The sequence below is a fragment of the Cryptomeria japonica genome, chromosome 1 (genome assembly GCF_030272615.1).
Source record: "Cryptomeria japonica chromosome 1, Sugi_1.0, whole genome shotgun sequence".
In the NCBI taxonomy this organism is placed as follows: Eukaryota; Viridiplantae; Streptophyta; class Pinopsida; order Cupressales; family Cupressaceae; genus Cryptomeria; species Cryptomeria japonica.
The window spans coordinates 395,617,024-395,644,020 of NC_081405.1; the positions used below are offsets into that span (position 1 = coordinate 395,617,024).

At 35.9% G+C, this 26,997-nt stretch overlaps 1 pseudogene; it reads left to right on the forward strand.

Moving 5' to 3' along the window:
* Window positions 1-6,599, forward strand: part of LOC131070883 (inositol monophosphatase 3-like) — a 140,570-nt pseudogene extending 133,971 nt beyond the window's left edge.
* The last annotated feature ends 20,398 nt before the right edge of the window (window positions 6,600-26,997 follow it).

Consider the following 26,997-nt stretch of genomic DNA (forward strand, 5'->3'; position numbering starts at 1 on the left):
TAGGTTTGAGGGTCAACGAAGAAGAGTCAACTAAGGAAATGTTGATAGAATTTGAGAAATTGGATAAAAAACAATTATTGGCAACATATTTATCAGATGCAAGAAAATGGCAGCAGAAGTATTGGCATGATATAAATTGTAAATTTAAATTGGTTGTGCTAGGAGATAAAGTTCTACTATATTACATCAACCTAGGAAATTTAAGATGAGATGGTTAAAACTTAAGACCATAAATTTTTTATGCTATTTTAATTCAGGAGCAGTTAAGTTGAAAGCATTGAGTAGAGATGAATTGGAGATTTGAAGGATGGCTATGTGAATGGGGCAACGTTGAAACCCTATGCCATAGAGATGAATGAAATGAAAATGAATAAGAGAAGAAGCATGCAGTTTTGTAGTGAGGCAGAGTTGTAGGGTAGGATAAAGTTTTAAAAATATTAGCACATAATGAAAATGAAAAGGTATATTGATTGAAAAGTTTAGAATTCTCAAGATGTATGACTATGAACAATAAAATCAAATTGAGTGGGAAAGGTAGGGAAATTTAAGAAGCATTCTACAAAATTGTACTGCCTAGATCCACAAAGATTATTTTCTAAGGTTTCGTTCAGGGTATCATACCTTGAGGATATCCAGATTTATGTTTATTTCAAGCTGGGTGAATTTCAGGAGAAATTAGCCATGCATTGATGGAGCAGTAATGATTGGAGATGATGCAGCAAAACCTTGATAGGGAGCTATGGAGTATAAACCCAATTGCAACATAATTAGGAGCATGAAGCCAGATGCTGGGTCACTGATTTTGGTGTTCATGCTTCGGTACAAAATCATCAAAATCTTACTAACCCAACATCGTGATGTATCTGGTCTGGATAGACTCTACCAAATCACATCACAGTCCATTCATGCAGTTATAGGGCTGATGAACCAAGGGATTGATACAAGGAAATGAGACCATAGAGGAGCTGTAAATGTTAAACTTGCATCTGTAACAGGGTCCCCAAAGAACCAACATGGCATGTTCATCAGCCAAACCATGGATATTAGGGTTTAATATGCTATTAAGCCTACTAAGGCTATTGTATAGAACTTAGAAGGTGTACTACATCAACAAATAGGATTTTACCATCCTTAAAGTATTCAGTTAGCCAGGGATATGATTCATGGCTCATAATAAAATCTCTGTGAAGCACTCAACTTGCTAATTGGTGGAGAACCTCACCAAGATTAAGACAGGTAAGTGTGAATTCTGCTATGGCAGCTTACTAATCTACTAAATCCTTTATAAATGAACTACCAAGAGGCAAGCGAAGATTGTATGGAAAGAAGATAGATTGACAGCAACAAATCAAAAACCTTATTGAAAACTATGGGAATGCTATTGATCTGATCAACACTTCAGGAGGATCGTCTGATGGACTAAAACAACTCATGATGACCATGTATAAAGTTCAGTTGATCTTTGTGGTGAGCATTTATTATACCTATTGCATTCCAATTGAATTGTGAGAGGAAGTAATACCTCCGTTTTCCTACTAGGTGATAGATGAACAAGTTGACACGTTGCTGACAGCTATCAAAAATTACCTAGTGAATCCTTTAATACCCAAACATTTATGGAGGTGGGGGAAGGCGACAACACTGCACGTGGTTGAGGAGGCACAGGTAGTCTAACTGCCTGTTATTGATATCACTGATACCTCTACATCATCCTGCAGAAGGAGAAGAAGTCTCACCAAGGTGATCAAAGGGACTACATGTCCCAGGATTTTCCCGTCTCTATCCACCTAAATAATTTGAAATTAAGGATTCAAAGCCAAGATGAAGCCTCAATGCTGCAGTGCTATGAGAAAAGGGTACACCTCCTTACATGTTGCAATCCAAGAAAAAAAGGGTACACCTCCTTACATGTTGCAATCCAAGAAAAAGGGACATCGAATACATTGTGCTGACTATAAGTAGAAGGCAAAGCCAACAACATCACTCACTTCCTCCATGGAATTAGCATGTGGAGCACTCTTAAAAATGAGTGCAGGAAAACAAAAGAGACAAGCTTCTCCCCTGCAACACACAAAATGAAGAAAGATCCAGTCACCTAAGGCCCTGGTATGTTATTCTGAAAGTGGTTTGTCAAAGTGAGGAATCCCATCAAATGATGAGTTATAAGAAAGGTTTTAATCTAGAACGGAGCACTGAGAGTCAAGGGTTGCAATATTGTTGTAGAAATTACAAATGAAGGCAGAAGTCCCTAGGTTGATGCAGAGATACGACTACGCCGATATTGCTAGCAAGGACATGATCATAGAATCCATCTTGCTATTATTTGAGAATTCTCCATTTCATTATTTCATATGCTGATGTCCTAGCCAACCTACCTGTTGCAGTACAACAATAGGTTTTCCAAGTTCAGAAGCAGTAATTCCTTGAAGAAACCAAGGCTCTGCACAAATACAAGAAAAACAATTGTGGACAAAACAGCTGACATCCTCTTGAAAGCAACTGAACAACAAAGGTTGTTGGTGCAACTTGCACAAATAGGGGATAAGATGAGGTAGAAGAGAACCTACACCAACAGCAGAAGATAAAAAAGGATATTGGAGCAGCTACCTTATTTGTGCACCAAGCTGTAGAAAAGGAGAAAATGCTAGCTACCCAATCAAAGGCTAAGTGACAACCAGAAGCAGCTGAAAGAGAAAATGTAAAGGCGCTCAGGAACAAGAGTTATGAGAAGAAAAAGAGGATGCAATAAGAGAGGCAGACAAAGGAGAAACTTTCCAAGGACCAAGATGATAAGGCAAAGGATGAGGACACCTGCAGGAAAACGGAGGAGGCATTCAACAGTCAACCAATGGGCATTGTGGCCACTATATCTAGAGGAACATCATGAGATCCTTTTGAGAAGGTTAGAGCCTTCGTGGCGTAATTCCAACAATTATCTACTCTCATAGTTGCCCCAAGGACAATCATTCAAAGTTCAAACAACACATGGGCAATAGGTGGACTTTGAAAGACTAACCCCAATTCAGAAGCACACTCAGGGAAGGCTTGACCCAGAGCACCTGCTCCAATTGGGTGCAAAGAAGTGAACAGAAGAAGGAGGTTATTGCTCAAGAAATATAGGCTATTGGGAAGGCATGACCTCAATATGACTGGGATTCCTCTTTGATTTTTGAACAACAATTGAAGCCATCATCAATTTCTGGATGTACATGGGAATAACAACAGAAGAAAGGCAACAAATTAGAGAATACAACAGGTTCAAGTTGACACCACTGCATAAACAGTTGTTGGCTCGGTGCGCCACACCCAAGGAGATGCTAACTGAATTGCAGGCGGCTAGAGATACCAAAACCACATACTTGGCCTATTCTCTATGCTAGGAAACATGAACAACAACGCTGAAGTCAGTGTTGGATGAAACAGAGCACTAATTGACCGTAGCTTCAGTCAGTTGTGATATGAAAGTGAACCTTCTGGAGCACAAAGGCAAAGACTGTTGGCACTAGCAAACTGCTATTGGCAACATCAGATACAACAGGATGCTACCATCAATTTGATGGATGATTAATATTATGGGACTAAAGTTAGTAGGCACATTGAGAAATTATAAAGTGTAGTCCAATTACATTATAATTTCTTAGAAGGATTAGTAAGTAAAGGGCCTCCCTCCTCATGAAGCTGCAGGATTGTCTGTGAAATGGGAGTCGGAGTTGCAACCGCACTAGTCTATTGTGCTTCTTCAAAATTTGAATACTGCTCTCCAAAATTTCCATATGAAATATGAATCTTTCTTCTTGATTGACACTTCTACCTCAACTTCACATATTTTGTTCAAATTTTGTGCATTTGCATATCAACGAGGTCAAGCATTTTCCTAGTTACAGAGTTCTATCAGAGCTGTCTTGAGAATGAGACAAAGTCAAGCCCATGATAATATTGACAGGGTTCATCATTTCAAGGTGATATCTTGGACTACAGGCACATGGTCGGTACTGCAGAGCTCAGAATAGAGGCAGGTCAGGAAAATCTTTAAGCAGAACACTGAAGTGATGTGGTACCTCCTGTGACTTTGTGGCATGAAGGGGAGCAATGATGAAGAACAGACATGCCCTTATGGATTCTATGTTGTATTAAGGCATCTTGGTATGCTGCAGAATTGAGAATAGATATAGGAAACAAAGTAAGAAGAAAGATGAGACATAGCATGAGTAAAAAGAATATGAGATGAATATAGAATATAATGTATATAGGGAGGATAATCAATAGGACAGAATGGAAAGAGAGTAACAGAAAGAGAGACATCATTTTGGAAAACTAGTGTTATGGGATGAATAATTTAATAGGATCTTTCTAGCTGTGGAGAGAAATATATAGATTTACCCTCTTACCTTGTTCTTTTGGTCTTACAAAAACTTCAAATTCATGACACACCTGACAAAGAGAGGAAGGGTGAACTACTCATGGAATTTGTACTTGAGGGCAGCTATCTTGGTTGTATTGGGAAAGTAGAGTCTCTTTCCTAGATGCCTAGTGCTAATCCCAATATCTCTAGTAACAACGGGATTACTGGACTCCATATAGTCTAATTACTATTTGATTATATGAATAAAGATAAAAAAGTTAGAATAGGATTCTGGTGTCTCTGATCAATGTGAATTGCAGTACCTCCCTTAAATTTTGGGAACTATCTGTTATCTGGAATATAAACTGTTTTCTGTTTGTGCTACATTAGTGTATACCAAAGTTCCAACATTTTAACATTTAGTATCAGCTCACACCTGATTTCTATTTCAAATATAAACATTACCATTGAAATATTTACAATATTAATTTGTTGTTATACTTAATTCTATCACATCCCTGCTTCTGGGAAGGTAAAAAGAGTTGTGATGTACAATATTAATTTGTTGCTATCCTTAATTCTACCACATCCTTGCTTCTGGGAAGCTAAAAGGAGTTACCTGTGATACACTACTTACCCTTTGCAACTTACCAAGATTGTAAGAATGATCTTAAACGTGCAAACAATTTCATCAGCACCTTCCTATGGTAATTTGATATTAATGCGCTTATTTTTTGCTGCTTGCATGGCCTTTGGTAGTTCCTTACTGACATGATTGTCCAAAAGATGTATATTCTACTCTGCATTAACAATTTATTTTTTCTTTCTTCCCTGTCATTCACACTGTCAACATCTTTGTCCTCGTCAAAAAATTTCAGGGATTCCTACCGTAAGAGAATAATTCTTACTATTGAGTTTTGAAACATGCCATCCTCCAAGAATATATACGAAACAAATTGTTGAAGTCAAAATATTTATTGAAGAAACAATTCTTCAAATGCATTTCTTTGAAGATAATATTTGTCAACTAGTAGTATGTATGCATTCTATCTCAACAATCTTCTTCCTTAATCTTTTTGTGTTGCTTAATTCTGATAGAGAAGGGACTGATCTATTTGATGATGTTCAGAAGAGGCTGATTTTCAAGACGAATCTTTTAAATTGAACTATGTTTTCTTATCCCTTAACAATAATTGAAAATTGGTAGGAGCCTCTTGATCTACCTCCATAATGCATTTAAAATTGGAAATTTGCTGCAAACAAATCACTCCAAGGAAAGAATGATTAAAACAATCAGAAGTAGCATAGGTTTGTTTGGAGCTTCAGTTTACATCAAGACTTGGTAGTTTAATAAAAGTTAGTATTCCATGGCATGCAGGTGGGTGTAGCCCGAGATAAGGAAACTGTTGATGCAACTACCAAGCGAATTAATGGGCTACTATTCAAGGTAATTGCTTGCTCAAGATTGCATGGCTTGAATTCAGGATTCACATTACTATTGTTCTTAAAAAAAGAATCGAAATCCCCTCATGTTCACAGGATGCTTTAAGTTTGGATTCAACTACCAAGGCAGATTCACTATCAAATGTCCAGAATTTTGAATATCAGTCTGAGTGCTCACATTGTAAACATTTACCGGTACGATCCTTGCGGATGTCGGGGTCCTGTGCTCTCAACCTCTGCGGAATTGCATGTGGAAGGCTTGATATATACTACGAGTTAGGTTTTGGAGGTCCCTGGTATGTTAAAAATACTTGCACAGCACAGCATCTGCAAATAGTAGAAGACGATTTTCTTTATTAGTAACAAATGTTTTTCTATTCTTTTTTAGGGATGTTGCCGCAGGAGTTGTGATCATTCAGGAGGCTGGCGGTAGTGTGTTTGACCCGTAAGTAGATTTTTATCAATGACAGTCACAGGATTGTGCTACAGCTACTTCTCTTTTAATTGTTTGTCACTAAAATTGCAGATCAGGAGGTGAGGTCAACATCATGACCCGGAAAATTGCTGCCTCTAATGGATTTTTGAAACACGCATTTGTAAACGAGTTGAATGAATTAGGTTTATAAAAAAGATTTCATCAGCTAACAAGAAAATCTTGACAATAGATGATCTATAATAGAAATAGTACTAGCAGTTGCACTTTGGTGTGCAATGGATACGTCAAAGAGGTGGTAGAATCTGAAACAGCAGAAATGCAAGAATAATGGCAAAAACAATTATTGATTAAATAACATACTAGAATATGTTTTAATAATTTGATAAATTCATTTATCACTAATATCAGGACATTGAAAACAAGGATAAAAATATTTATATGTTTAAAATTTGTAGTAAATATATACATGAAAATATGATCAATGTCTAATAGTCCTTCCAACAAGTATCTATAATATAAGCATAGTGCAATCAAGTAAATTGATAAACTCGAGTAAAATCCATAAAAAGACATTCTTTTGAACACTTCATATAGTGTTACAAAACACCATAAATATGTCAAATACATTTCTATAAAACAACTTCCAACATATGATTGACATTAGTTTTGCTTGAATATAACTTTTTGTTTTATTAATTACGTAAATGATCTAATTGCAAAAAAATGTAGATGCTATTGTTTTTCTATATCACTGAAACAACATAAAATAAAATAAATCTATAAAAAATAATATAAATTAGTAAAGATGACCTTTTCTATATCATTAAAACAAAATAAGACAAATTTAACTATCCAAAAAAGTAAAATCCATTCAAACTTCAAAACATTTTTAGTTTGATTATCTTCCATGTAACATAAATGTAGTAGTAGTTTTTTAATAAGGCATTTCAAATTACACTTCACAATATTAAAATAATAATTGATCTATGAAATAAATTACAACACATTTTTTTTTCAAAAAATATTTACTCATATTATAACAATACACTATAATATCATTTTGAAATATCTTCTCTTGATTAATTAATATTAACATAATAAGTAAAATGAAAAATAAAAAATTTACTTTTAAATTTTATAAATTTTAAAAAATTACTATTTAATCAATGCATATGATGTTGGTGTGGTCATGTAAAAACAATATTTTCAAATTAACTTAAATCTTCAATCTATTTTACCTTAGAAATATTATTATTTTCCATCAAATTTAATCTTTATATCCTCATCTATTCTAAAAAAGAGAAGACATCAACCATCTAAAGATATAAATTTAAATTAAATTGGATAGATTAATCTTTTCTCCATTTTACTTGATAAACGACTCAAATGGATAAGGGTGTGTGAACTATTAATAGCTAAAGAGATGGATATTATATAGATTAAATTTTAAAAAATTGTAAAGCATTATATCCATCAATACCTTTGCAAATATATAATTTAAAATAAATATCAAAATTAATTTATTTTGAAGAGAAAAAAGACATTAATACAAGATTTAAATTTTTAAAAATTGTAAAGCATTATATCCATCAATACCTTTGCAAATATATAATTTAAAAATAAATATCAAAATTAATTTATTTTGAAGAGAAAAAAGACATTAATACAAGATTTAAATTTTTTTTAAAAATGAAATCTACTAAAAAAATAAATAATATAAACAAAGTTTTTCTAAATCAATTATTATATTGTAATTTAAAATTTATACTCAAAACATTATAAGAAATGTTTGCATTGAAATATTTGTTTAATTATTTGCACACCAGTGACTAAAATTGATAGAGAATTATTTTATGACAAAACAAAATGAAGAAAATAACTCCAATCTGTAAAAAGAAAATAAAAATGTAACCATGCACATTACATAAAGAATGTTCATAATTATTGAAAGTTGGAAGGGGTCATGCTTTTCATTTACATCATTTTTCCTTTTCAAAATCCTTGAATAATACTAGCATTATTCATAGATAAATAAACATGTTTGTTTTAGTGACATCAATTTTTCCTTTTAACATAACACAAACATTGTGAGAGAAAAATGTGCTAACTTGAAGATGTTAAAGTTAAAATATAATAAGTGTATAATGAATGTAAAAAAAAAAAAACATAAAAATAAGCATCAATTTTAAATAATATAGAAATTAAATTTTAAACTATATATCAATTAATTTAATTAATAAGATGTTTAAATTAAATAATTAATTATTACTATCTATACAATGCGATAATAGAAATATAAAATAAGTATTGAACTAAAAGAATTTAGAATAATTATTTACAAGGATGAAACTCTAAGTCCTTTATGGGAAGTCAACCCTTCAGTTTAATTTGGGAGATATAGAAAGAGTGCAACAAAAGAATTTTTGAAAATAAGGCTCATTAACTCTGTTGAAAGCTCCATTGTACAGTTTGTTAATTGCAAATTGGCTTTATTCTCTAACCTTAACAGGGAATTCACTGACTGGGATGGTAGGATTAGACTTCGATGGAATGGGATCAAAATTCCTCCCTATATAGGCAAAAACAAGGCTGCAGACAGAAGCAACGTAGTCTGGCTCTTGCCTTAATCTAGCAGGTTAAAGCTCAACTTCGATGGTGCTTCGAGAGGTAACCCGAGCTCCTCTGGGATCATATGTGCTATCAAGGATCATTGGGGCTCGTTCATAGGTAAGGTAGCCCTCCCAATCCCTTGAGACACAAATAATGTAGCAGAGTTTAAAGCTATTTTGATTGGTCTCACTGAGTGTTCTAGGAGAGGTGTCAAGAATATTGAAATTGAAGGGGACTCTTTACTAGTGATCAATGCAATTAGATTGGGGAAAACTACCAATTGGCGTCTTCAAGCAATTCTGGATAGGATTCTACAACTTTCGATTGCTTTTGACAATTTTTCATGTAGACACATATACAAAGAAGCTAACTCAGAGGCAGATTTGCTCTCAAAAACTACGGCAGTAGGGGATTCTTTAAGTTGGTGGGCACATGGTTTTGACATGGGACAGATGGCCTAATTAAATTACTTTCTGCACACTGCTCAATCCTAATTTAATTAACCAAACTATCCTACTGAAGACTTATGTATGTTTTGCCTTCGCACACATTCATATAGTCTGATATTGCTCTGTATGGTATACTTTTGTTGGCGGCTTCTTTGTCTTAAGTGGGCAATTGTTTTCAAATTTTATGGCTTGTTTGGTCTACTTGGCATCTAATGTGGCATTCTCCTCTCCGTTTTCCCCCTATTTTTTCATACCTTCAATTCTTGTCTTTTTCTAGCTTTTCGCTTAAACTCTTCTTCCTCTAGATTCGTGTCGTCCTTGGTGCTCTAACTTTAGTGGTTTCCTTTCAAATTTTTAGTGCTTCTTCCTATCCCGTCAGAGTTTTTCTCTTTCCTTCAATGGCTTGGGCCCCCTTTTAGTGGGCTTTTTCCACCAAATTAGCAAGTGGTACTTTTTGACTGTTATGGAGATTTCTTGATTTAAATTTTTTATTGGCAGGCCAACATTCCTCTACAATGGTTCGTGCATTTAAGGCTTCCTTACCGTATCAGCTGGCAAGGTGTGTGCGGCAAGCCTCAAATCTCCCACCTTTTCACAACAAGCGATACAGTCGGTGCAATCTTCCCTCTACCAGGGAATATATCTTAGAATGAGATTAATTGAGCGACCCAAGACTCTCGACATTTAATTCCCCTTGTTGCTCGGTTGGAATGTCTTTTCAATTTATTCCTCTTTATGATGGGTGTTATATCGAGCACAATTGAAGCTTTCTTTGTAGGTTTATTTTCTCTTCTTTTCTTCATCTCTAATCTTCCATTTAAAGCTTTGGTCTCTTTGACATCAAATAGAATTTTCCTTCTGCTCTGCTCGAAATGACCTCACTGTCAATGGAGATGATTGTCGTCAAGCTTCATACAGACCCGATTTTCTGCTTTCGAGTAGACACTCCCATCTCTCTTTCAAGCCCTATTCGACAGTGTAATTTTAAAGAAATTTCGGACCTTAGGATCAAGAGACTACTTCACACTGTTAACTCTCTGGTCATCTTGGCAACAAAGATGATATTGGGGCAAGGCCATCTCAACAGGTCTGAATATTACAAGGACAACATGCAGTTAACCTCGAGGTTTGTGGCCTCGGTTCTTGATGCAGGGTTTTCAAAGGCAGTCACCTTTGCTCTTGTGGAGAAATTGTTTGAACCAGAGCTCTTGGGCGGGTTAAATAAGGTTCTATATTATGCATTACTAGGCTCTACTATACCTAGGCCTTCGGATGTCTTTATAGAACATAAATATGGGGAATCGGTTAACTTCTTTCCCCTAATTTTGGACCTTAAGGGGGAGGCCTTGAGAAAGCATAGACATAATGTAAGGGAAGCAGTTGAGTTTCTTAGGTGGAGAGTTGTCGACCACCAACCAGAGGATATCACGAGGGAGCAATTGTTTAAGGAATATACAGCTAGCAATGGTTTCATTCCTCCTATAGAACCAAATGATCCAGTAATCCCGCTTGGCCAACCCCAGCTAGATATTCAACCTGTTTCAGAGAGTGGAGGAAGTGGAAGTCCAATTCGTGGCATGGGCCGAGCAGGTTCTCGAGGACGTCGCAGGGGTGGTGGTCGTCTCCGTGGCAGAGGTCGAGGCCGTGGAGTGGTTCCAAGCTCAAGATCAAGTTCCACTAGCTCTCCCTCTTCTTCTGCATAGTGTATGGGATAATTTGAGAAATTTTGTTATTTTATGTTAATATTTTGCTTTTAAGTTGTTGATACTCTGCAGAACGTTCTCCATACTCTATAATTTTTAAATATGCTTTCTTTTTGGTAAGGGGTTGATTCCAATCTGGCCCCTTCATCATTTTTTATAATTTGGACATATTCGATTACTTGCCTTTTGTAAATATTTTATTATTCTATAATTTTTTTTGACTTTACCGTTCACTGATAAAAAAAATAAAAAAATATTATCAACACATATTAAAACTTTTCAAATAGATTAAAATAATAAAGAATGGAAAATTCCAGCACAAACAAACATAAAGATAGAGAATTCCAGCACAAGAAAACAAGCAAACAAACAGAGAGAAGCCGTTTCACAACATCATTTAAATTATATTTTAGTTTACTCTACAAGTGATATCTACTTGAATGTTGATAAAAGATTTGCATACCAATGAATTCTTCCGGTTATACCATTTACCTAAACATTAGTACCAAAGCAAAATGAATTTAGATGTTTCATTTCCTACAAAGAGAATGGTGAGGTTTTAGAAATTTTCTACTTTGCCTTTGTATTTTTTTTTGTTTTTACCTATAGACAATGATGTGAGGACAGAAAGGTAGAGCGCAAATTATTTTGTCAAATAATCAGGTAACCCAGAATAATTTATTTGTAATATAAATTAAAAATTTAAATCCGTTTGTGTGCTTATTGAGCTTTGATGTTTCAAATGAATTTTGCATTCTACAAGGTAATCCTTGAGAGTAATATTGTATATGCCTACCAATGATGCCCATGAGGCATCAAAGCATTTAAATTTATAAATCATTTTGATACAAAATAGGTTTTCTGAATTGACGAGTAAAACATAAGTTGTTACTGACTTATTGGTTATATCATCACCATAACATGGTGAGATTTTTTGTAACTTAATCTATGAAGGTTTACAAAAGAGTTATAAACTAGTTTAGAATTTGTGAGCATTCCACATTTGGATTTGCATGTCTGCCAGGTTTCCTATAATTTGCAGGTAAGAAAATAGAGGTTTGCTGGCTACAATGAATAAGGAGAAGAGTTATAGAGTTTAGAGCTATCTAATGCTAAAAATACACTCATGGACTATGTCAATGAGGAAACAAGTAGCATTGTATACACTATGTTGAAGAGGAAGAGGTTTTATTTCAGGGATTAAGCATCATAGAAAACTACTATATGTATAAATATATTTTTAATATTTGTTTATTTATGGGTAACTTAATCTCTTCCTAAGGGATGGGCTTAACGAGCACACTCGAAGCATTGACTATTTAGAGTGGCTCGTGTGGGGCCCACATAATCCATTCCCGTCGCTAATGCCCGTTTCTGTTCTTGTAAGCTAACCGTTAACCACCACAGTCAGCAACTAGCTATAGTTAGCAACCCAATGCATAAATCTAACCTAGTTTAAATTCATTGTTCCCATGCTTTGGAAGATGGGACTGCTTAATAAATGAAACTGCAACTATTCGTTTGAATTTCAAATTTGAATCCCGAATCTCCTTCTCCACTTAAAGGAATAAGAACTAAGAGGATTTATTTGACTGGATCAGCCATTAGAGACCATGGCTATTTTTATGCACAACATTTCAGATAGTGGTATAAAGAGGGTGATGAGGATGCATGGTACATAGTAGCGCAAATCGCAACAGGATGTGCTACCATCATCTTTTTCCCCTGTAGTGACAATATTTACATGGTGTCCCTAATGTTTATAGAGCAGTTATACCAACATTGAAATAAAATAATTACATGTTTTGTTTCCCTTGTTTGCGATCTTTTTGCAGACTGTGTTCTCTCCAACAAAGATGCCATTGTGTTGTTTTAGTTTTGGCTCGTATACGTTGGCGCTATACAACTCTTATAAGAGAATTAAATGAAAAGAATTGGAGTTCCATGTGTTGAGAAATATCATTAGGTTATCAGAGAATTATATACCATTAAATTGGAAGATAATCCTTAAATTTTAAATTATTTTAATAATATGATTTATAATTGATTATGTGATGCAGAATGTTAGATTTTATGAATTTAATTCAAGAATATTTATATATTAAAATTAGTTTAAACATGAATAGTGATTTTAACCGTATTTTATTAGTAAACTTCACAAGTCTTATGGCTAAAGTGATTTATTACCTTTTTAATAATAAGATTGCATATGATTATGTTTTGGTTCAATGGATTCTAAATTTAATTCATTAAATTATTAATATTTTATTAAATGCGAATATTTTATTTTACAAGTTTAATTTTAGAATTAGATAATATGAAGTTGTATAATGTTAACATACAAATATGAACATTCTAATCTATGAGATTGTTAATTTATATGCCATTGATGTTTGAGTTTCCATTGAATTACATTTATAATGTATGGAAGCTAATTGAATCATCGATGAATAAAATATATAACTATACTTCCTTTGTTTTAGCTATACGTATGGATTTATTGATATATTTGCAATAAGGAACAACTACCAATGAAAGATCAAAAGAATCATCTACAAATTAAAGAACAAAACAACCATCCAGACCTTATCATTTAACCATTTCACATTGTTCTTATCATTTAACCACTTCACATTGTGAACAATGTGAATTTTGACTATGTATCATAGAGAAATAAACACCTTTGCCTAATGAAAACCAAGACCTTAAGGGTGAATCAATTATATCGACCATGAGTGAATAAAATTTATTATTTAAGCCTCAAGATCAGCTATAGTGTATATTTCTTGATATTTGAAATAAAGGAGGGGTTAAAATTTATTCAAAGCAAAACAAGTACAAAGCAAGGGCATCAAACAACCCTGTCAAGATCTGTTAAGTGATCTAGCTAATAAGACAAATATAGGGGTAATTGACCCTTAACCACAATATACCAATTATGCATGTGCTCAGAAGCTCATTTGGCGAGACAATCAGCAACAGCATTTCACTCCCTAGGGAATGCGTGAAAGAAACAAAAACCAAAGAATCACACAAATGAAGAATCTGGTTAACAACCAAACTCAACCACCAGCTAACATCCGAAGAATGCCGTCGAGTCAGCAAATTCATCACCACCTGAGAATCAGATTCACAAATGAGCCTACTCCAGCCAAGAGCACAAGCACGCTCCACAACAAATAAAATGGCGAGAGCCTCCATCAAATTATTAGTGTGACAACCTTTATAAATAGAAAAGAGAAACTAAATGCTCCCCAAGCTATCTCTACCAATGCCACCAATACTAGCAGGACCAGGGTTTCCCCAAGAAGACCCGTCTGCGTTAATTTTTAGAATGCCCTGTTGAGGAGAACACCACCTTCCCACCCAATTTATCTTTCGAAGAGGGTCTCATATATTTCTCATGAGTTGGCGTTGTGGAGGAGGAAGATGGAGCTGGTTGTAGTAACTAACATCACCTGGATCCACAATCTCAGACAAATCACATTTTGCCAAAATAGTTTATCCCAAAGAGTGGAGAATTTTCCACCACAAGGGGTGGGTTCCCAACAACACATCTTGAAAAATCCAATGATTCATCTCCAACCATATATGCCAAATAATAAAAGAATGGCCAAGAGACCAAACAACTTGAAGAAAAGAGGTTTTGGTCAGGGTCGTGCTCCAACGTGCAAAAAACTTAGCCAAATAAGAGACATGCCAAACAAGATTGGTTCCACAACTCCCACTAAAAGTGCCAAATATGTCTAGAGTACAAACATTGAAAGAAGAGATGAGAGACACTCACTTCACTTTTACAACACAACACACACATGGAGGGGCCCTGAAAACCATGCTTACATAAACTATCCCAGGTGAGGCACTAGTTGTGGACCACAAGCCACATGAAAAAATTACACTTTGGCCAAGAGAACTTATACCAAACTTGCTTCCACCAAGGGACTTGAATGTCCCCAAAAGTCTACCACACCAACTCAACATAGCCAGTAGAAACAAAAAACTTTCCAGAAAAATCATTACTTGCCCAAGCCAAAACATCAATCCCCGCCAAGGTGGTGCACTCACGAGACTCAAGAATTTGAGCCAGCTCTTTTCTATCTTCCGCAAAACCTCCAAGCGGCCATTCAGAAGGATTTTTCCAACAAAAACAAGCCACCAACCCTCCATTATGAGCCATCTTATAATGATCAACAATATCCCAACCAGCAGCAGTAAACATATCAAAAAGGGACTAAAGATGAGGATGAGTAGAAAGGATAGGAGGATGACCATCCCAGGAATCCAGCCAAAAAAGAGCTTGAGACCCTGTATGACAGATACAAAAGAGCCCATTCTTAACTAACTGAGCTCCCAATTTCAAAGTATTCCAGATCATAGAACCATGACCCTCCATAGGAAAGTAAGGAACATCAAACACAATAACATTTGGAAGATACTTATGGGTGAGAATACAAGCCCAAAGTTGATTCTGACTAGTGAACTAGCGCCAATCTAACTTAGCAGGAAGAGCTTGCCCATTTAAAATAGAAAAATGCAAACCAAGTCCACCCTCATTCTTAGGCCCGCACACAGTGTCCCACTTAACAAGGCTCCATTTAGCAGTTGACAAAGTCCCACTCCAAAGAAATTGCCGAGAGAGGGTATCAAATTCCTTAAGGAAATACATGGGAGTATCTTGAACAAAACATCTGTAAATAGGCAAAGCTTGAATAACAGATTTTAAAAGAGTCAATATGACAGTAGTAGATAGCCACCAGTGAGTCCAATGATTAACCTTTTGACGCAACTTGTCAAGTAGAATATGCCAAGAAGACTTGGGGTGTCTTCCAATAGTAAGAGGAATACCCAAATAAACAAAGGGAAGAGACCCAACCTGAAACCAAAGAATATCAACAATCCGCCTCTTAATGGCCTGAGGAGTATTAAAGAAGAAGATGAAATATTTATGCTCATTGACTTTCTGACCAAAAGCAGCAAGGTAAATATCCAAGGCATGCCGAAAAGATTCAGCTTCCCTAATACAAGCCAAATCCATAAGAGCAATATCATCTACAAATTGGAGATGTGAGATCTATGGCAAGCCATTGCCCCATTGCCAACCATGAATAAGGCCATGAGAAGCACAAAACTTAAGAAAATGACCTAGACCCTCAACGATAATAATGAACAGGTAAGGTGAAAGAGGATCCCCTTGGCGAAGACCACGAGAAAACCCAAAAGGCTCCGAAGGTTCACCATTCACAATAACAGAGAAAGATGAAGAAGTAACACAACTCATAGTCCAATTCACCCACTCTATGCTAAAACCAAACGCTAAAATATTTTTGTGAAGAAAACTCCACTTAACTCTGTCATATGCTTTGGCCATATCCAATTTGATGAACATAGATCGCTCCTTTGAGGTTGGCGCCATAGAGTGAATAACCTCAGAAGCCACCACCACCCCATCCATAACTTGTTCACCAACCACAAAACCTCCTTGTTCCTCAGAGATCACAAGAGGAAGACAATTTTTGAGCCTCTCTACAATCAGCTTAGTGATAATCTTATATACCACATTACAGAGAGCAATCGGGCAAAAAAACTCAAGTTTATCAACACCAACCTTTTTTGGAATGAGAATCAAGAAAGTAGAATTCAAAGCTAGGAGCATCTACTTACAATGAAGAGATTCCAGAACCACCTCCAATAAATCCAAATTAATAATATCCCAAAACTTGTGAAAAAATTCAACAGGAAAACCATCTGGGCCTAGAGGACCTTTGTTCATTCCGAACACAACATCCTCTAACTTAGGCAATGAAATCAAATGAATGAAAGAGGCATTCATAGCATCGGTCAACAGAGAGGGAATACAAGAGAGAATCAAATGCTCCTCATCCACAGCAGGTGGGGAATCTTCAGTAAAAAGATCAGAGTAGTAATGACGAGCCTCTCGAGACATAGCTGACATAGACGAAATCTGAAGCCCTTCTGAGGTAACCAGAGAGGAAATATACCCCTTATTACAACGAGCCTGAATCGAGTGGTGAAAAAAAGTAGAATTCCTATCCCCTTCCTGAAGCCAATCAACTTGAGCCTTTTATTACCAAAAAATATCCTCACGAAGCTCCCACTCCACATTGCGCACAACTTGGGATTTCGCTTTTCCAAGAGCCTCTGAGAAACCATTATCATGTATCTGGCGAGTAATCACAACAAGACATTCCAAAGCACTCCTCTTCTTCCTAGACTTAAGATGACCATAGCATGACATATTCCATCTCTTAAGGTGATATTTGACATATTGAAGTTTCTTGACAATGAAATACATAGTTGTGCCAAAATTAGGGCCTCCCTCTCTACACCACTATGCAACTAAGTCATGCAGTGAAGAGTCTCGAAGCCACATAAGCTTAAAAGGAGGATTCTTTGGAGCAGCAAAAGAAGTAGCAGAAAATTTAATAGGCCAGTGATCAGAACCTTTCCAGTCTAGAATTTTGAAAATAGTAACCAAACCGCCGCCAACCCAAAAACAGGGGACAAGAAACCTATCCAACCATTTAGAAATTGCTTCCTCTCCACTCCATCTATTATTCCAAGTAAAAATCCCATTAGAAGGCTTAACATCCACTAAAGCAAGCACATCCACCTGAGCTCGAAAAAGATCAAAAGAAGGACCCAATCTAGGCAACCCTCCTCTCTTCTCCTCCAGACTCAACATAAAATTAAAATCCCCTCCCAAGATCCAAGGAAGATAAGGAGCACAAGAGAGGAAAAACCTAAGATGTGCCCAAAGCTTGATTTTACCTCGGATATCAATTGGAGAATAAACATTTGTAATAAGAATAGTATCCCCAGAGTCCAATGTGGAAGCAACCATGGAGATAGAAGAATGACTAGAAATCCACCAAAGGGGAGAAATCTTACGAGGATCTCAAAAAAAGAGCCAGACCTCCAGAATTACCGTGAGAGCCAATGCATTGACACTGACCAAAATACCAGATACGGGAAGCACATCGAAGCATGACATCAACAAAAACCTTGGTCTCATGAACACAAAAGATGTCCGAAGAATGAACAATAATCAAGTCATGAATAGCCTTTTGACGGGAGGTGCTATTCAACTCCCTTACATTCCAGGAGAGAACAATCATGGAGGAGATGGGGAAAAGTGAGCATCAATGGTCTTAACAGACCCAGACTCCACCAATAAATCTCCAGTAAGTTTAATCTTTTCAAGATCCTTCTTTCTCCCAAATGTAGAAGGAGAAAAAGAACCTTTCTTGAGAGGGCGTTGTTGCACACTAAGAATGTGAGAAGAACCCTTACTCCTATCACAAACTGCCTTAGCTAAATCTACAAGAACCATGTAATCTTGCAAAGGCTCCTCCATGGTCACATTTTGATCCTGAACAACATGTGGATCATGCACCACAACAATATCCTGTGAAATGTGGGAGTCAGAACCTAAATCCTTATTCAGAACAACATCCACCGAAATTCCCTCCTCTAAGGCCAATGAATTCAATACCTCGAACTGATTGAGGCCCTCATCAGTTTGCCTATCTCTAAAAGATCTTTTCTGCCCACGATTCCTTGCCTGAGATTTAATAGGAATAAATCCTTCCTTATACTTACCCAAATGAGTATCACTCATTGGAGCTTTCCCTGTGTCTGCTTTAGCCTCCTTAGGCGGTGAAGGAGAGGACATCAGAATGAGATTTTTTATTAACCTTAGGACATTGCCGTTGAAGATGTCCATATTCATAACAGACGCGACAACGGAAAGGCAAGGACTCGTAATCAAGTGACTGAACCCAAGAAGAGGAGCCAAGATAGATTTCAAGAGAATCTGGCAAGGGGTTAGTCAAGTCAATTTCCACACAAATACGATTACCTTAGGATCAAGGGTTTGTTGAGCCACCACAACAAGCTTCCCAAGCAGAGCCGCAATCCACTGCAAAATATCATCCCTGCAAAACTCCAGTGGAAGGCGCGACAGTCGAACCCAAACAGGAACCCTAGAAGGTAATTCCTCAGCAGAATTAAAACCCATATGCCAAGGTCTGATAAATAGCCCCACATGATTATAGAAATAGGGTCCTCCCTCAAATACCCAATTTTGATCAGCAAGGTTGGAAAAAGAGACCATAAGGTAGTTATTCGTAGCAAGCATAATATCCATCTCACCCTCAACCTGCCATGATCGTCTTATCCAGGCCTCCAATGTCGATAGAGGAATACGAATGCCAAGAAATTTACAAATGAGAGCATGACGACTCCAATATGAGACATCGTCCATAACTGAATCCAAAGAAATAACTAGAACCGGATGATATTGACATCTAGGGAAGCAACCATTAACTTTCTTCATTCTTGAGCCCTCACCCTCACCCTCATAAAAAGACTCTGGTTTTTGTGCATGTAAACCTGAAGAAGAGCCATGCAGACCCGAAGAGGACCCATTATGGGGCACCTCAGCACCAACTACCACCAGACTGGGGGATACCACCTGCGTCGCCATAGACAAAACCCCCGATAACTCACACAAAATTGCTCACTCTTCAAAATAACTGCACCAAGGAACAAACCCCAGCAGGGCGTCACTCTATATTTCTTGATATTATACCACGTTAATTTTTTTATTATCTTAGGTATGTATTTAATATCTTTTCATATTATGTAAATTAGACAAATGTAAATATGTAATTTTATCCAATTTAGAAGTGACAATTTTTTTTACTTTTTTTATGGTTTATATATTGTTGGACTCCTACAGGTAAGGTATTCCTTTAAGTCATGATTTGAATGGGGTAAATGAATATAGTATCTATACCATCCCATTTAAAAGACTAATATAAATATATGTGGAATAATGTATTGATCAATTATTCTTCCATGGAAGGTAGTCACACCCATGTGATTTGCATGTGCAATCTCATGGCTTCTATTCATGATACGTAAGGAGTTTGGTAAAACCCATGTGGAGTTCCATGTGTGAACGTGTGACATGGAAAACCCTTGAAACCATTCATTGTAGACTTTCACAATTTATTCTTTCATTATAGATTTTTTTTTGGAAGGGCAATTAGCATTGGGAGTGGGAGAAGATTTGAAAATATGGAAGCTTAAAGGAAGAGAACATTCTTATATCCATGAAGCTCATTAAGAGGATAAAATTTATCACCTACTATTTTTCATTATTGTTTGTTTTCAATGAAATAGAAAAATAAGCCTCATATTTAGATAATTTTAGTTGATCTACACTTGTTCTTGTAAAATGTATGGCTTTTATTTCTTTTTTGATAAATGTGTGTGTGTGTGTGTGTGTGTGTGTGTGTGTGTGTGTGTGTGTGTGTGTGTGTGTGTGTGTGTGTGTGTGTGTGTGTGTGTGTGTGTGTGTGTGTGTGTGAAGAGAAAGAGTACCCTCATGTTGTTTGTGGGATGAGAATGGGACCAACCCCTCCATTTTATTTTTGGTGATTCTAATCCCTATCACCCTTGCTATCACTTTGTTGGTCTTACACTATCCTCTTTGAAACTAGATTATTAATCTTTCTCTTTCTTTAGTAATGGCAAGATCCTTATATGATTTTATGCAACATAGTGTTTGGGTGGAGATAATTTTCTTCCCATTGATATTCTTATGATTCTAACTTGGAGCCTCTCTTATGTTGAAGTGATTGAATTATAATTAGAAAAATCAATAAATAATATCATAAATTGTATATATTTATCATTTTATAAATATATTCTCTCTCTTTTGTAGGACCATGTTGTTAGTTGAAGGGTTGTGATAGAAATTTTCTTTTTTTATGTGAGAAATCTCACATGAATGTGTTCTATATGTATCACACTTGTAACAGGGTAAAAATTATTATTTTTGTTACATATACAAAAAGGGAGAGTAAAATTCATTTAATAATTCATAGATTTAAAATATTGAAATATAAAGTGGAAAGTGCATAGGTATATTAATTCATAAATATTTGATGTGCATTAAGTTTGTTGGTTTTTATAATTATTCATGAAGAACAGTTTGAAAGTACCTCTTATTAACATATGGGTGACTTAGATAGATAGAAAGATAGATTCAACAAATAAAATAATTGAACAAGTAAATAAATGAAGAAACACAAACAATGTATTGAAGATGATAAATGTGTTTTTCTTGTTTGATCGAGTTGACCTTCCAATGTTATTGCTCATTTCCTTCCCTCAAACTTACAAGAAAGGACAATGAAATGGGAAAAAATATTTTATGTTAATATTTAATATTTAAGAAATACAGTAGTACTAACCTAGATTTAACGGGGGACATAGATATCATCTAATGGGTGAGATTCAATTCTCAATTCTTATGAAAACTATAGACACCTAAAATACATCTCAACATTTCCATCATCATCATAGTAGTTATACCCTATATCTACTTCCAACATTAATTGAATAAATTATTTTATTTTTATTTAGTTTTTTCTAACATCAACTAAATAAATTCTAATTATTTAACTAACTAATCTTACAATTTCTCTAACATTAATTAAATAAATTACCTTTAATTAATTAATTAATTTAACCAACTCAACCTTTCTACTACAGTTACCACCTTAATTGACTAAATCCAATTTATATATAAATAAATCAATCATTTCCTCAACATCCTCCAATAAATTAAATAAATATATTATATTTTTTTATTTGTAAACTCTAAAATCTTCATCATCATTCATTAGTTAAATCAACACATCATATTTATTCAACTAATTAACCATTTACACAGTTTGCCATTTTATTTAAAATAAATAAAGTCAATATTACACATGGCTCCAAAAATACCGTTTCCTTTGAGAAAATCTTTACCATCCTTTATTCCCAATCTTTTCCCCAATCACATACACCAATCATAAGATGCCACGGCTAAAACCAAGCCCATCCCTAAATTTAATAATATCAAATCTTATTTATCCATAATCCTCAATTGAAATCTATAAATTAATCATTCCATAAGTCATTTTCAAGAATATAAATTTGATGAAAGGAAAGGTTATGTTGTTAGATTAAATAATGGCATTCCCTCTCAACCATAATCAACCATCTTGACCATATCACTTGGTCAACAAGGTTCATTTTGATAAGAATCTTGTTCAATTTTTATCATTTGTTTGAATGCCTTTTTTCAATCAAAGGTGTACCCAGGTATAATATAGGAATATTTGTTTATGCATTATTTTATATTGTTTTGCTCTATTTTTAACATATATAGAGACCATACTAATTCAAATTATCTAAACCCATTTTAGTTAATTAGATGTAGTTAAAAATTTTAGTCATGAGAACCATGAGGTGTGGGACCTATAACTCCAATTATAATTAAAACTTTAAAAATTAGTTTAATTTTAAGTTTTCTTTATCTATTAATAATTACTTATACAATTTTCACAATCTTATCTATAGAATAATATTTCACTTCAATTGTTGTGCCTCGAAACATCAATTTTCATGCTCGGGAAAACTTCTTGTGCCTTCCGACACTAATTTTGATGCTTTGAAACCGCAGAGTTTGAAGAACAAAGTTCTAAGAGCATGATGTGTGTCAAAATCAAATTTTGATGCTACTGGCTCCAGAATCACGACTTGCATCTTGAAACCTTGCTGTGCCTCCAAACATTGATTTTGATGCTCCCAAATCAAGGCTTTCAAGGCACAAGCTCCCAAATGAGGTTCTAAGAACACGATGTACATCAAAATTGCGTTTTGACGCTACCGAATCTGCAATTGGGATTTGTGTCTTGAAACCTTGTTGTGCCTCCAAACACAAAATTTTATGCTCCAAAAAGGAGGCTTTTGAGGCACAACCTCCGAAATGGGGTTCTAAGAACACCATGTATGTCAAAATCGTGTTTTGACGCTATCAGCTTGAGAATCGGGACTTGTGTCTTCAAACCTTGTTGTGCCTTTAAACATTAATTTTGATGTTTGGAAACTGGAGCTTTCGAGCAACACACTCCGAAATGAGGTTTTAAGAGCACAATGTGCATCAAAATCACATTTTGACACTACAGGCTCCGGAATAGGGACTTGCATCTTGAAAGCTTGTTGTGCCTCCAGACACCAATTTTAATGCGTCAAAACCAACATTTTTGAGGCATAAGCTCCAAAACAAGGTTCTAAGAGCACAATGTGCGTCAAAATAAAATTTTGATGCTACCGAATAGGGACTTGCCTCTTGAAAACTTCAATTGTTGTGCCTCGAAACATCAATTTTCATGCTCGGGAAAACTTCTTGTGCCTTCCGACACTAATTTTGATGCTTTGAAACCGTAGAGTTTGAAGAACAAAGTTCTAAGAGCATGATGTGTGTCAAAATCAAATTTTGATGCTACTGGATCCAGAATCACGACTTGCATCTTGAAACCTTGTTGTGCCTCCAAACATTGATTTTGATGCTCCAAAACTAGGGTTTTTGAGGCACAATTTCTAAAATAGGTTTCAAAGAGTACAATGTGCATCAAAATTGAATTCTAATGCTACTGGCTCTAGAATCGGGGCTTGCATCTTGAAACCTTGTTGTGCCTCAAAAAACCGATTTTGATGCTCTGAAACAGGGGCTTTCAAGGCACAAGCTTCGAAATGAGGTTCTAAGAGCACGATGTTTGTAAAAATCATTTTTTGACACTATCAGCTTGAGAATGGAGACTTGTGTCTTGAAACCTTATTGTGCCTTTAAACATTGCTATTGATGTTTGGAAACTGGAGCATTCGAGCCACACACTCCGAAATGAGGTTCTAAGAGCACGATGTGCATCAAAATCACGTTTTGACACTACAGGCTCCGGAATAGGGACTTGTGTCTTGAAAGCTTGTTGTTCTTGCAAACACCAATTTTGATGATTTGAAACTGAAGATTTTGAGGCATAAGCTCCAAAACAAGGTTCTAAGAGCACGATGTGCGTCAGAATCAAATTCTGATGCTACCGGCTCTAGAATCAGGACTTGCATCTTGAAACCTTATTGTTCCTCCAAACATCGATTTTGATGCTCCAAAACTGGGGCTTTTGAGGCACAATTTCTAAAAAAGTGTTCTAAGAGCACAATGTGCATCAAAATTGAATTTTGATGCTACTAACTCTAGAATTGGGGCTTGCATCATGAAACCTTGTTGTGCCTCAAAACACTGATTTTCATGGTCTAAAACCATGGTTTTCGAGGCACAAGCTTCGAAATGAGGTTCTAAGAGCACGATGTGCGCCAAAATTAGATTTTGATGCTATTGACTCTAGAATCGAGACTTGCATCTTGAAACCTTGTTGTGCTTCCAAACATTGATTTTGATGCTCCAAAACTAGGTCTTTCGAGGCACAAGCTCTGAAATGAGCTTCTAAGAGAATGATGTGCGTTAAAATGGAATTTTGATGCTACAAGCTCCGGAATAAGGACTTGCTTCTTGAAACCTTGTTGTGCCTCAAAACATTGATTTTCATGTTCCAAAATCAGGGCTTTCAAACCACAAGCTCCGAAATGACGTTCTAAGAGCATGATGTACATCAAAATTGCATTTTGACACTACCGACTCTGGAATTGGGACTTCTATCTTGAAACATTTTTGTGCCTCCAAACACTAATTTTTATGCTCCAAAATCGAGGCTTTTGAGGGACAACCTCTGAAATGAGGTTCCAAGAACACCATGTTTGTAAAAATCATGTTTTGACGCTATCAGCTTGAGAATTGGGACTTCTGTGTTGAAACCTGTTGTGCCTTTAAACATTGATTTTGATGTTTTGAAAATGGAGCTTCTGAGCCACACATTTCAAAATCAGGTTTTAAGAGCACGATGTGCATCAAAATAACATTTTGACACTACATGCTCCGGAATAGGGACTTGTGTCTTGAAAGCTTGTTGTGCATTCAAACACCAATTTCGATAATTCAAAACCAAAGATTTTGAGAGATAAGCTCCAAAACAAGGTTCTAAAAGCATGTTGTGCATCAAAATCATATTTCAACGCTACCAGCTCCAGAATCAACACTTGCATCTTGAAACCTTATTGTGTCTCCAAACATCAATTTTGATGCTTCAAAACTGGGGCTTTTGAGGCAGAATTTCTAAAATAGGGTTCTAAGAGCACAATGTGCATCAAAATTGAATTTTGTTGGTACTAGATCTATAATCGGGGCTTGCATCTTGAAACCTTGTTGTGCCTCAAAACACTGATTTTGATGCTCTGAAACTGTGGCTTTCAAGGCACAAGCTTCGAAATGAGGTTCTAAGGGCACGATGTGCGCCAAAATTTTTTTTTGACGATATTGACTCTAGAATCAACAGTTGCATCTTGAAACCTTGTTGTTCCTCCAATCATTGATTTTGATGCTCCAAAACTGGGTCTTTCGAGGCAGAATCTTCGAAATGAGCTTCTAAGAGCACGATGTACATCAAAATTATGTTTTGACGCTATCGACTCTAGAATTGGGACATGTCTCTTTAAACCTTGTTGTGCCTCCAAACACTAATTTTTATGCTCCAAAAATGAGGCTTTTGAGACACAACCTCCAAAATAAGTACTAAGAACACCATGTTTGTCAAAATTATGTTTTGACGCTATCAGCTTGAGAATCGGGACTTGTGTCTTGAAACCTTGTTGTGCCTCTAAACATTGATTTTGATGTTTCGAAACTAGAGCTTTTGAGCCACATGCTCCGAAATGAGGTTCTAAGGGCACGATGTGCATCAAAATCACATTTTGACACTATAGGCTCCGTAATAGGGACTTGCATCCTGAAAGCTTGTTGTGCCTAGAGCACGATGTACATCAAAAAATCAAATTTTGATGCTACCGGCTCCAAAATAAGGACTTGTATCTTGAAACCTTTTTGTGCCTCCAAACATCGATTTTGATGCTCCAAAACTCGGGCTTTTGAGGCACAATTTCTAAAACAGGATTCTAAGAGCATAATGTGCATCAAAAATTGAATTTTGATGCTACTGGCTCTAGAATCGGGGCTTGCATCTTGGAACCTTGTTGTGCCTCAAAACACTGATTGTGGTGCTCCAAAACTGTTGCTTCCGAGGCACAAGCTTCAAAATGAGGTTCTAAGACCACGATGTGTGCCAAAATCATATTTTCATGCTATTGACTCTAGAATTAGGACTTGTATCTTGAAACCTTGTTGTGCCTCCAAACATTGATTTTGATGGTCCAAAACTGGGTCTTGTGAGGCATAAGCTCCGAAATGAGCTTCTAAGAGAATGATGTGTGTCAAAATGAAAATTTGACGCTAGAGGCTCCGGAATAGGGACTTGCTACTTGAAACCTTGTTGTGCCTCAAAACATTGATTTTGATGTTCTAAAATCAGGGCTTTGAAGGCACAAGCTCCAAAATGAGGTTCTAATAGCACGATCTACATCAAAATTGCGTTTTCACGCTACCGATTCTAGAATTGGGACTTGTGTCTAGAAACCTTATTGTGCCTCCAAACACTAATTTTTATGCTCCAAAAATGAGGTTCTAAGAACACCATGTTTCTAAAAATCATTTTTTCATGCTATCAACTTGGGAATCGGGACTCGTCTCTTGAAACCTTGTTGTGCCTTTAAAAATTGATTTTGATGTTTTGAAACTAGAGCTTTCGAGCCACACGCTTCGAAACGAGGTTCTAAGAGCACGATGTGCATCAAAATCACATTTTGACACTACAAGCTCTAGAATAGGGACTTGCTTCTTGAAAGCTTGTTGTGCCTCCACACACCAATTTTGATGCTTTGAAACCAAAGATTTTGAGGCATAAGCTCCGAAACAAAGTTCTAAGAGCACGATGTGCGTCAAAATCAAATTTTGACGCTACCGGCTCTAGAATCAGGACTTGCATCTTGAAACGTTGTTGTGTCTCCAAATGTTGATTTTGATACTCCAAAACTGGGGCTTTTGAGGCAGAATATCTAAAACAGGGTTCTAAGAGCACAATGTGCATCAAACTTAAATTTTGATGCTACTGGCTCCTGAATCAGGGCTTGAAACTTAAAGACTTGTTG